The sequence below is a fragment of the Phocoena sinus genome, chromosome X (genome assembly GCF_008692025.1).
Source record: "Phocoena sinus isolate mPhoSin1 chromosome X, mPhoSin1.pri, whole genome shotgun sequence".
Taxonomy (NCBI): domain Eukaryota; kingdom Metazoa; phylum Chordata; class Mammalia; order Artiodactyla; family Phocoenidae; genus Phocoena; species Phocoena sinus.
In genome coordinates this window covers 44,901,711-44,915,155 of record NC_045784.1, presented here as the reverse complement: position 1 = coordinate 44,915,155, position 13,445 = coordinate 44,901,711, and the positions used below count along the sequence as shown (strand labels likewise).

The following is a 13,445-nucleotide window of genomic DNA, read 5'->3' as shown; positions in this document are numbered from 1 at the left end:
GTTGGGTAGTAGGAAAATTGGACAAAGCGCTGTCAACAATACAGTCCAATGTTACTAAAGAAAATGACTATGATCACCCTCCCCCAAACCATCTCAAAAGCAAAACCTGGACCAAAATTTAACAGTGAACCCCAGCTCTGCTTGGTATGCAGAATATCATTAGCTCCTTAGCTAACATTATTTTGCCATAGTGATAGAGAAACACCCTTTTGGCAAGGCTAGGTCTGAGTTATACCAGTGGGTGAAGAAATACTAGTTCTTTATTGTTCCCCTAGGAGACATAGCTGAGGATTCAATGCCTGATATTTCTTGAAGATAAAAGTTCCAATATTGTTTTGTCCCACTGTCACATCACCCTAGAAGCAACAATTTCACAGTTAATCAAAGCAGTGGTACCACATGGGTCCATCTATATTCTGAACTATGTTTAGCGTAGACTCCATGATTTCAATTAGAATGATAGAATTCTCTCATTGCCTCATAAGTCTTAACAAAACCAATTGTCTTATTATAAATGAATAAAGATGGGTTCACTTAACAGTGCTTCTAAAAATACATTCTTCTATATGTATGTCTTTATGAAACCTTGGGTGAAGATAACGAAGACAAGTCTTAAAATTTCATCCCCTTTTTATTGAGCAAGAAAGACATATGGAGTGATATATTAAATGATGTCTTTTAATGGCTTGACAAGTCTTAATGACCAACCTCTTCTAGTAACTCATTTCAGAACAATCTTAACCAAGCTGTGGTTGGAGAGCTTTTATTAAATGCCCAGCACTGTACTACTACTCTCTACCATTTTCCAACCTGATCATTTGCTTGAGGGTGATGAAGGATGATGATGAACATTATAAGGTTTCTTTCCTTATAGTCCTTAAAATCAACTGAGGTAAATGCATTTAGAAATAATTCAGAGACTTGACTGCTTCAGAAGAGATATAGCTATAGAAATAGGACCTCTTGGAACCATTTTAAAAAGAAAGCTACTGACAAATTCAGAAGTTCATCCCTTTAGAAAGGGCCTGTAATAACAGCAATAAGGATTCCTGACTGAAGCCCTTTGTACACTTTCCTCTGGAAAAGCATGGGCCTTTAGTAGCTGATGTTGGCCAGGTGGGCTGGCACATATGGCACTTCTTTCTGGTCTCTCAGTATTAGAGTCTCATTGCCTAGATTCTAGCAAAGACCTCCATAATAATCCTTCCCTTCCTGGAAGTGTTGCCTGGAGGAGGCCAAAATAATGAGGTGGCTTCCCACTTTTGTTGGTGGCTTATGACCAGCTCCAAGTCCCCAAGAAGTGTCTCTGTTGTCCAAGATCAGTTCATTGTGGCTTTGACAATCCTCAAGAGATAGATGATGGAGGTCTTCTAACAACCAGATTTCTAGTGGCAAGGTCACATCCCAGTCTGGGGTCAGCAGTGGAAGCCAGTTCAGGGTATCAGCAATTGGTAAGCTTGCTGAAACTCTAGTTTTATTTTTTAAATTAATTTTTATTTTATACTGGAGTATAGTTGATTTACAATGTTGTTTTAGTTTCAGGTGTACAGCAAAGTGGTTCACTTATACATATACTCATTCTTTTTCAGATTCTTTTCCCATATAGTTTATTACAGAATATTGAGTAGAATTCCCTGTGCTATACAGTAGATCCTTGTTGATTATCTATTTTATATATAGTAGTGTGTATATGTTAATCCCAAAAGTCTAGTTTCAGAGAGAATCTCCCCGTAGCAAGAATATCAAGAAGTTGATTCACCACTTCCTCACACATCCTATGCCCTAAATAATCCATACCTGACAAACTATATTCTTCAAGTACACCAAGATCTTTCCCACTGCTTTTTCTTTGCACATGTTGTACCCTTTCTAGAATATCCCCATCTCCTTTTTACAGAACTATTCTAGCATTGTTCATACTGGGAAGTAAATCATCTATGAGGAGATCTCTCTGTTACATTGTGATCTTTTCAAAGGTGGGAATTGTATCTTATTATCTCTGTTATCTCCATTAGCCAGAACAGAGACTGGCATACAGCATGCTGAACCAGGTAAATGCTGATTAAGTAACTGAATTATTTATCCAGATGTGGCTGGGGTTGCATATTTCTCAATTCCATTATCAGTAGGCTTTATTTAGTATCATACCCTGTGTATGTGTATTCCAGGGACCTCTTGTTTAATGGAATGATTAAACTTTTTGAGCTTTTTTGTTTGTTTCTTTGAGCAAAAGGTACATTTGTAGCCTTCAAGTGAATTGGTCCAATTCCCAGATTCCAATGGAACACCACTGGCTCCCTCTTGTGAGGCAGTCTCAGAATTTCTCCTATAATTAATTTCTTAGGAGGTCTGTGGACAAGTACATCTTAGTAGAGTTGTTCTGGGTCTGAATGCTTTGGCTTCTAAGTGTTGTGAACCAATCAGTTACTTCTTAGAAAACATTAAGACCTTCACTTGACAAGGGTAAAGAAGCCATTCTAGGAATCTTGACCAGCTCAAAAATCTGAGCACCCTGGGGTTAAAAGGCTTCCTGAAGGTCATCTTTATAACCTAATCTCCCAAAGCAACTCGTACCAGTTTTGAGTTGCTCCCCCTTCTAGAGGTTTCTCTGTCTTTTAGAAGATTATTCCTTTTAAGGGACTAAAATCTGCCTCCAACTGGTCCATACAAAATGATCTCTACCTTCTTAATAACTAACTGCCTTTTGGGTAGCTAATGACAGTGTTGGATTCCTCATGACATATTTTTTAAATTCAGTTTTTTCAATATTTTTGAGCACCTTCCTAGTGCCAGGCACCCTGGTCTAATCTTCTCCAGGTCCCTCAACTGTTTCCCATGTATCAGTTTCCTCTGAACCACTTCTATAGATAATTTCCACCTTGTCACTGGCTCCAAAGTTTGGAACTTGTTACATGATATTCTTGTTAAATGCTTCCCATTATTCCAGCCAGTCCAGATCTTTAAGATCCCATCATATGTGAGACCTGCCACGTTCTAGTTGAGTCTGCTCTTTTAGTTAATCAGTATAAGTACCCAGTTATGGGACTTTGAAATAGTACCTCTCCTGAAATAGTATGGTATAGTCGAATTGGAGGACACCAGATCTGTTTTCAATTTATTTAACCTCTTTGGGACTCTTTGAGTGCTAATTATCCTTCCTTCATAGGGTCATTGTCAGGATTCACGAGATACTATCTATAAAATATTAAGCACTGTGCCTGAGCACTTAGTGGGTACGCAATAGAAGTTAATGTCCTTGTCTTCCTGCCAGTTGGTCCTGCCTACCACTGCCCTCTACTGAGGAGAGTCAGTAACTGCTTTGAACTTGCATTTCTGGTTTGAGCCAAGTAGCTCTGTTCCATTCACTCTCTTTTTAGCCCTTTAAAGAATGGCAGTCTTATATGAGATATAACATAAACTGGTAGACTGGACTCAATTTTGAGAAAGTAGTTCTTGTAAAAATATTGCAGTAGATATCTTTGCCAATTTCTGACACAGCACAACTGAATTAGAGTTCTATATTGCATGGATAGCTATTGGTGAGACTTTTTTTTTTAAAGTATTATAAGATCCCAAGGTGCTAATCATTGATGTTTGGAATGTAATCCAATTTCTGTTGTTCATTGTTATGTAAACAGTAAAAATCACAGCCTGAATATGAATTTCATTCCCAGGTCTTCTGGATAATATGATTCCTGTGTTCTTTCTGAGAAGGAACATTTGTATGAATTGGTATTTTAATTCCTCTGACAGGATGATGTAGGTTTGCATAAGAGCAATAAAAATACAGGGACCCAAGTGGTTCTTAGTGCCACACTAGTGAAAGGTCACATCGTTAGAATTACCTTCTATGAGAGGATTTTGGGATGTGGAGGGAAATCCCTAAGCCTGGCAATCAGACATTATAGTAGAGTGAACAGAGGGTAGTCTTGGTGTCAGATCTGAGTTTGAATCCCACCTCAGCCATTCACTAGCTGTATGATCTAGGACAGGTCCTTTGACCTCACCTTACCTCAGCTTTATCTTGTATAAAATGGGGAACAATTATACCAAGTATTTATTGTGAGTATTATAAATGAGGTTAACAATTCTGTACCACTTAGCACAGTGCTTGGCATATGGTAGGCAAGCAATAAATCATTGCTCTTAGGATCGCTTCCAGTTAATAGCAGTTAAGCCCCTTGGAGCTGCAGTATCATTTCCCTATTGGAGAGTGAAAAGAGTGATATCATGTACATGATTTGGGGATTCAATTCCTGAGTTCACGTAGAAACTAAGCCACCCTGAGTCCTTCAGATTTTGCTAGAAGTTTATAATCATTCACCTGAAGGGCAATGGGAATACACTGGGTTGTTTAATAGCCCTTGGCGGCATGTGGGCAAAAACAGTGAGAAGAACCCTGGGGAGTAATGTATTGCTTGTTCTCTTGCCCACAATTCTTTAAATGCAAGTACTTGGATTTATCAACCCAAGCAGGAGTCAAATGCTGCTGCCATTTTGGGGTTCTATAAAAGTATATTCATGAATCTGGTGAGCCAGTCACCAAAGCTCCCTTTAGGGAGGAGGGAGGTTACTGTAATCTTTGTTTCCTGTTGAGGAATCTTGCCCTAGAGACAAAAAGAAAATCCCTAAAATATTCTGCTCACAAGAAAAGAGCAATCTGGCTGAGGTGGGTTACTTAGTAAAGGATAAACTTCACCACCAACCAGCTTTATAAATTAAAAATAGGCCCAAAAGTTAATCTATAGTGACAGAAAGATGATCCCTGTGGAGGGGGCCAGGGAAGGGTGGGTGGCAGTTCAAAGGGCAGAAAGAAACTTTTGGTGTTAATGAGCTTTGACATATGTTCACCGTCTTGATTATGGTGATGGTACATACATATGTCAAAGCTCATCAAATAATATACTTTAAACATGTGCAATTTAATGTATTTCAACTGTACCTTAATAAAGCTCTTACTTAAACCCAGTGCCTGTAACACCTGGCATGTAGTAAGTGCTCGCTAAGTATGTTCTTGAATTAAGATAAATAATTGTGACAGACCAACTTCTGGAATGGTTGTGTGAGAAGCTTAGCAGACACCCTCACTAGTGAAATAACCATTAAACTGGTAAAATTTTTATCAGAAACAACTGTTTAAAGTGTCAGGAAATTGGTTTAAGGGCATGCAACAAATTGAGAAGCATTTATTTAAGAACATTTATGGAATCTTGGTAAGAACAATTGTCATACGTGGCATTTGATCCAGGACTTGCTCCTACTTCTCCTCCTAGCTTTATATTGCAGAAACTTTATTCTAGGTGGGCACAGCCAAAAGGCAAACAAACAAACAAAAAGTACAGGGGCTGTCTTCTTCACTAACTCCTGGTTATAGGGTATAGTTTCACTCCAGGACGGGCAGGCTGCTAGTGACTCTAATTCTACCCTCTAGTTTTATGTTGTGGAAGATTTATTCTGGGCGAAAATGGCCAAGAAGATGGAGGGCTCTCATCCCCGGCCCAGCTCCCACTCTTAGGATGAAGTCTGTTTCCTAGGCAGGTACAGCAAACTATGAGAGGCAGTTGGAGAAGACTGCCAACTCCTATTTTCTCCCTCCCAGGTCCAGGGCAAGGACCCAGATGTTGTACTTGTCAGACAAGGACTTCAAGGGCTCATAGGGCAGAGGTGTCACTCCAGAAAAAGACAGGCTGCCATATCACACTTTCCTCACCTAGCTCCAGCATAGTTGCACAGCCTATGGAGGCTGACTTTCTTTAGAACAGAGCATGAAGGAACTCATGCCTAAACGTGTTGTTGAAAACCATAGAGATCATAGTAGTGAAAATTAGAAAAGCAATTATATATTAGTAGCAGACAGAAAAGAGCAGACCAGCCAGACATTTTGCAGAGAGACCTAGGGAAAGAAACCATCAAAATGGGCCCTGCTAAGATCAAACTTATCCCTAGTTTGGGCTGTACATGTGCTGTAGGTAAAAGCAACCCATGCAGGGGCAACCAGAAATGTTATTTGTGAACTGCTGAATTCTGTTTGAATGCAGGGTAGAATCAAAACCTCCCTGAACTATGAAGGCATTCCACAAGCCATACAAAATACTTTGGCAAAGGATACAAGCTTTACTGGATCTGGGTGCCTAAGAAAAACCTTTGACCACTTGATCACAGGCTAAAACTAACTATGCTGAGCCAGAGGTGACTCCCAGAAAGCCAGGTTTAAAAATAAAACAAAGGGAAAAATGAGCATGATGTCAGAGGTTGCACACTGCAGAGAAAATAGACTTCAGCGAGAATTAGTCCAGGCAAGTGATTAAACAAATAGAGAAAAACAAAACAAAATAGAAACAGAAATAAGACCCAAGAAGGGGAGGTAAGCAGAATCCAAGGTTACTACAATGTATTATTTATTTATTTTTTAACTTTTTATTTTATATCGGAGTATAGCCAATTAACAATGTTGTGATAGTTTCAGGTGCACAACAAAGGGACTCAGCCATACATATACATGTATCCGTTCTCCCCCAAACTCCCCTCCCATCCAGGCTGCCACATAACATTGAGCACAGTTCCCTGTGCTATACAGTAGGTCCTTGTTGGTTATCCATTTTAAATATAGTGGTGTGTACCTGTCATTCCAAAACTCCCTGATTATCCCTTTCACCCATCCTGCCCCCCTAGTAACCATAAGTTCGTTCTCTAAGCCTGTGAGTCTCTTTCTGTTTTGTAAGTTCATTTGTATCATTTCTTTTTAGATTCCACATATAAGGGATATCATACGATATTTCTTTTTCTCTGTCTGACTTACTTCACTCAGTATGACAATCTCTAGGTCCATCCATGTTGCTTCAAATGGCATTATTTCATTTTTTTAATGGCTGAGTAATATTCCATTGTATATATATATATATACCACATCTTCTTTATCCATTCCTCTGTTGGTGGACATTTAGGTTGCTTCCATGTCTTGGGTATTGTAAACAGTGCTGTAACGAACATTGGGGTGCATGTATCCTTTCAGACCATGGTTTTCTCCAGATATATGCCTAGCAGTGGGATTGCAGGGTCATATGGTAGCTCTAATTTTAACTCTATTATTTAAAATATCTAGTTTGCAATAAAAATTATAAGCCTTCCCACCCCCCCCCAAAAAAATAACCCAGGAAAATGTAACCATGGAAAGGAAATAAGTCAGGTAATAGAAATTACTTTTGATGGAGCCCAGATGTTATATTTGTCAGATAAGTACTTCAACGTTGCTATTATAAATATATTCAAAGAAGTAAGGGAAAACATGTTTTATGATCTAAAGGATATATAATGGTGATGACTAATCAAATAAAGAATATCAATGAAAAGATAGAACACATTTAAGAAAAGAACCACATGGAAATTCTGGATAGTAAAAGTACAATAACCTAAATGAAAAAATCATAAATGAGGATCAACAATATATTTTACATGGCAGAAGAGAATTAGTGAACTGGAAAACAGATCAATAGAAAGTATACATTCTGAAGAAAATAAAAAGAATCAACAAATTGAACAGACACATGTAGAATACAAGCACAACAACAAATGTGTAATGGGAGTGCCAGAGGAGAGGAGAGAAGGGGCAGAAAAATTATTCATAGAAAGGATGGCTTAAAAGTTTCCAAATATGATGAAAGACATTTATCAAAACATCCAAGAAGTTCATGAACTCCAAGTAGGATAAATAAACTAAACAGATCCACACCTAGAGATATCATAGTCAAGATGTTGAAATTCAAAGCCAAAGAGGAAAATCTTGCAAGTAGCAAGTGAAAAAAGACCCATCACAGAAAGGAACCCCAGTAAGTTTGACAATTGACTTCTCATCAGAAACAATGGCTATCATGGGATGGGGAGATGACATTTTCAGCATAAAAGAAATCAACCAATAATGCTATATCTGGAAAAACTAACTTTAAATTTGTAGATTAAATAAAGATGTTCCCAGAAAACTAAATATGAGGAGAATTTGTTGCTAGCAGACCTGCCTTACGAGAAAAAGTAAAAGAAATCCTTCAGGCTGAAAAAAAAAAGCAATAATGGACCGTAATTTGAATCCATACAGAAAAAAAAAGAGTGCTTATAAAGTAATTATGAAGTAACTATAAAAGACAGTATAATTACATATTTCTTCTCCATATTTCCTTAGTTTATTTAAAAGACAATAGCATACTGAAACAGCAATGAGCACACTTAGCACCAAGATTTTAGATTTTAGTACCATTCTCCAATAAAAGGAACCAGGGATCTTTGGAGGAATGGCTGATTCTAGGACTGGGCTAAAAAATATACAAGATGAGCCTGGAGAATCTTGTAGTGCCAGAAAGTAAGGAAGTGCTCAAAACAAAACAAGAACCACACACACACACAGACACACACACACACAGACACACACAATGAAGGGGGTATGTGAAAGGGACACTGAAGTCAACTGAAAGAGGTCCTAATGGCCAAAGCTGAAACAACTTGAGCAGAAAAAAACCCAATAAATTAGTAATGGACTATATCTCAATATTTATTTATAAAATATTTATAAATATTTATAAAATATATTATAAAATATATTTTATAAATATATATAAAATATTTAAAAATATAAATATAAATATTTATAAAATATTTATAAAATAAATATCCATGAGTCTATATGGGTATAAATAAATGATTGAATAAATATATAAATGGGGAGAATAGACAACTCTTTCATGCAGAAGAATCCCAAATAATTTATGTTGATACTCTTCTCTCAGGTACATGGAATATAACTCTCCACTCTTTAAGTCAGGCCTGTGTATAGTGACTTCCTTGAAAGAGTACAGTATGGAAAAGGAGAAAAGAGTAATGTATAGTGAAGAAAGCTGACAAACACTACCTCAGCCAGGTGATAAAGGTTAACATCAACAGTATTAAGTCATGTTGATAGTATGTCCCTTGATATGATGTGATGAAAAGGGCATTGCACTTTTGTGATCTTCCCCTCAAAAACCCATAGCCCCAGTCTAATCGTGAGAAAAACATCAGACAAATACCGATGGAGGAACATTTTACAAAATACCTAACCAGTACTCCTCAAAAATGTCAAGGTTGTCAGAAACAAGGAGAGTATGAAAAACTGTCAAAGGAAAGAAGAGCCTAAAGAGATGTACCAACTAAATGTAATGTTGTATCCTGGATGGCATCCTGGAACAGAAAAAGGACATTAGGTAAAAACTAATGAAATATTGAATAGTATGGACTTTAGTTACTAATAATGTACCAATATTGGTTAGCTGGTTATTACAAATGTACCATATTAATGTCATACATTAATAATAGGGGACATTGTGTGTGGGGTGTATGGGAAATCTCTGTACTATCTTTGTAATTTGTATATCTAAAACTATTCTAAAATAAAAGTTTATTTTAAAAGCAATAGCACTAACATCATACTTAATGATGATAAGCTTTCTCATTAAGATCAGAAACAAGGAAAAGATGTTCCCTTTCACCACTCCTTTTCAACATTGTACTGGAAGTACTATATAATGCAGTAAAATAATGAAAGGTATACAGTTTGGGATGGAATAAAGAAAACTGCTTGTAGGTGACATGACGGTATATATCAAAAATCTGAAAGAATGGACACAAAAAACTTGGAACGAATAAGCAGTTACAGCAAGGTTGCAGGATACAAGGTTAATATAGAAAAGTAAATCACTTTCCTATATATCAGCAATGAACAAGTGAAACTTGAAATTAAAAACATAGCACCATTTACATTAGCAGCCCCCAAAATGAAATACTTAGGTATAAATCAAACAAAATATGTACAAGAACTATATGAGGAAAACTACAAAAAGTCTGATGGTATTAAAAAAGAACTAAATAAATGGATAGATAGTCCATGTTCATGGATAGAAAGACTCAATATTGTCGAGTCATTTCTTCTCAAATTGATATATAGATTCAATGCAATCCCAATCAAAATCCCTCCAAATTATTTAGTGGATATCAACGAACTAATTCTAAAGTTTGTTTGGAGAGGCAGTAGACCCAGAATAACCAACGCAGTATTGAAGCAGAACAAAGTTGGAGTACTGACACTACTTGACATTAAGATTTTTTAAAAAATAAATTTATTTATTTATTTGTTCGTTTTATTTTTGGCTGTGTTGGGTCTTTGTTCTGTGCACAGGCTTTCTCTAGTTGCAGTGAGTGGTGCACGGGCTTCTCATTGTCGTGGCTTCTCTTGTTGCAGAGCACGGGCTCTAGAGCGCAGGCTCAGTAGTCGTGGCACACGGGCTTAGTTGCTCCGCGGCATGTGAGAATCTTCCCAGGCCAGGAACCGAACCCGTGTCACCTGCATTGGCAGGCAGATTCCCACCCACTGTGCCACCAGGGAAGCCCGACATTAAGATTTACTATAAAGCTACAGTAATCAAGAAAGTGTGGTATTTGCAAAAGAATAGAAAAATAGATCAATGGAGCAGAATGGAGAGCCCAGAAATAGGCCCACATAAATACAGCTCACTGATTCTTTTTTTTTTTTTACAAAAATATCTTTATTGGACTGCAGTTGCTTTACAATGGTTTGTTAGTTTCTGCTTTATAACAAAGTGAATCAACTATACATACACATATACCCCCATATCTCCTTCCTCTTGAGCCTCCCTCCCACCCTCCCTATCCCACCCCTCTAGGTGGTCACAAAGCACCGAACTGATCTCCCTGTGCTATGTGGCTGCTTCCCACTAGCTATCTATTTTACATTTGGTAGTGTATATATGTCCATGCCACTCTCTCACTTTGTCCCAGCTTACCCTTCCCGTATCCTCAAGTCCATTCTCTAGTAGGTCTGTGTCTTTATTCCCGTCTTGCCACTAGGTTCTTTTTTTTTTTTTTTAGGTTCCATATATATGTGTTAGCATACGGTATTTGTTTTTCTCTTTCTGACTTACTTCACTCTGTATGACAGACTCTGGGTCCCTCCACCTCACTACAAATGTGCCACATCTTCTTTATCCATTCATCTGTTGATGGACACTTAGGTTGCTTCCATGTCCTGCCTATTGTAAATAGAGCTGCAATGAACATTTTGGTACATGACTCTTTTTGAATTATGGTTTTCTCAGGGTATATGCCCAGTAGTGGGATTTCTGGGTCATATGGTAGTTCTATTTTTAGTTTTTTAAGGAACCTCCATACTGTTCTCCATAGTGGCTGTATCAATTTACATTCCCACCAACAGTGCAAGAGGGTTCCCTTTTCTCCAAACTCTCTCCAGTATTTATTGTTTCTAGATTTTTTGATGATGGCCATTCTGACCGGTGTGAGATGATATGTCATTGTAGTTTTGATTTACATTTCTCTAATGATTAATGATGTTGAGTATTCTTTTATGTGTTTGTTGGCAATCTGTATATCTTCTTTGGAGAAATGTCTATTTATGTCTTCTGCCCATTTTTGGATTGGGTTTTTGGGTTTTTTTTGATATTGTAGCTCACTGTTTCTTGACAAAGGAGCAAAGGCAATACAATGGAGCAAAGATAGTCCTTTCAACGAATGGTGTTGGAACAACTGCACCTCCACATGCGAAAGAAAAAAAAATCAAGACAAAGACTTTATACCCTTCACAAAAATTAACTCAAAATGGATCATAGACTTAATGTGGAATGTAAAACTATAAAACTCCTAGAAGATAATATAGAAGAAAACCTAAATGACTTTGGGTAAGGTGATGAATGTTTAGATAAAACACCAAAGGCATGATCCATCAAAGAAATAATTTATAAGCTGGGCTTCATTCAAAATTAAAAACTTCTGCTATGCAAAAGACATTGTCAAGAGAATGAGAAGACAAGCCACCAGACTGGGAGAAAATATTTGCAAAAGCATCTTCTTTATCCATTAATCTATCAATGGACACTTACAATATCTTGGCTATTGTAAATAATGCTGCAGTGAACATGGGGTGGGGTGCACATATCTTTTCGAATTAGTGTCTCCAGTTTCTTTGAATAAATACCCACAAGTGGAATGGCTGGATCATATGATAGTTTTATTTTTAATATTTTGAGGAACCTCCATACTGTTTTTCATAGTGGCCAAACAATTTTACATTCATACCAACAGTGCACAAGGGTTCCCTTTTCTCCACATCTCCTCCAGCACTTCTTTTTTTCTCTCCTTTTTGATAATAGCCATTTTGACAGGTGTGAGGTAATATCTCATTGTGGTTTTGATTTGCATGTTGATTTGATTGGTTATGTTAAGCATCTTTCATGTGCCTGTTGGCCATATGTCATCGTTGGAAAAATGTCTATTCAGATCCCCTGCTCATTTTTTAATCACCTTTTTTTTATTGGGTTGTGTGATTTCTTTATATATTTTGAATATTAACCCCTTATGGGATATTTCATTTATAAATATCTGCTCCCATTCAGTACACTGCCTATTTGTTTTGTTGGTGGTTTCCTTCACTGTGCAAAAGCTTTTTAGTTTGATATAGGTCCATTTGTTTATTTTTGCTTTGTTGCCTTTGCCTGAAGAGACAGATCCAAAAAAAAATATTTCTGAGACTGATAGCAAAGAGCATAAGTGTATGATTTCTTCTACAACTTTTGTGGTTTCAGGTCTTAAGTTTAAGTCTTTAATCCATTTTCAGTTTATTTTTGTGTTTTGTAAAAAAAGTGCCCCATTTTCATTCTTTTGCTTATAGCTGTCCAGTTTTCACAACATCATTTATCAAAGAGACTTTTTCCCACTGTATGTTCTTGCCTCCTTTGTCATAACTTAATTGACCATTTAAGTGTGGGTTCATTTCTGGGTTCTATTCAGTTCCAGTGATCTATCTCTTTGTTTCTGTGCCAGTACCATAGTGTTTGATTACTGTAGCTCTGTAATATAGTTTGAAACCTGTTTGGTTCTTCTTTCTTAAGATTGTTTTGGCTATTAGGGGTCTTTTGTGTTTATGTACAAAGTTTAGAATTACTTGTTCTAGGTCTGTGAGAAATGCCATTGGTATTTTGATAGGGAATGCATTGAGTCTGTAGATTGCCTTGGGTAGTATGGTCATTTGAACAATACTAATTCTTCCAATCCACGAGCATGGTATATCTTTCCATGTATTTGTGTCATCTTAAATCTCTTTCCTCAGTGACTTGTCATTTTCTGAATATAGGTTTTTACCTCCTTAGTTGGATTTACTCCTAGATATTTTATTCTTCTGGATGCAATTATGAATGGGATTGTTTTCTTAATTTCTATTTCTGCTAGTTTATGTTAGTGTATAGAAAAGCAGCAGAGTCCTGGGTATTAATTTTGTATCCTGCAACTTTACCCAATTCATTAATGAGTTCTAGTCGTTTTTTGGTGGTATCTTTACAATTTTCTATAGTATCATGTCATCTGCAAACAGTGACAATTTTACTTCTTCCTTTCCA

At 37.0% G+C, this 13,445-nt stretch overlaps 1 protein-coding gene across 3 annotated transcripts in view; it reads left to right on the top strand.

The window, feature by feature from the left end:
- The window catches only part of SHROOM4 (shroom family member 4), a 224,962-nt gene that overhangs the window by 68,803 nt on the left and 142,714 nt on the right, over nucleotides 1–13,445 (top strand). The gene's annotated exons all lie outside the window — the stretch shown is intronic.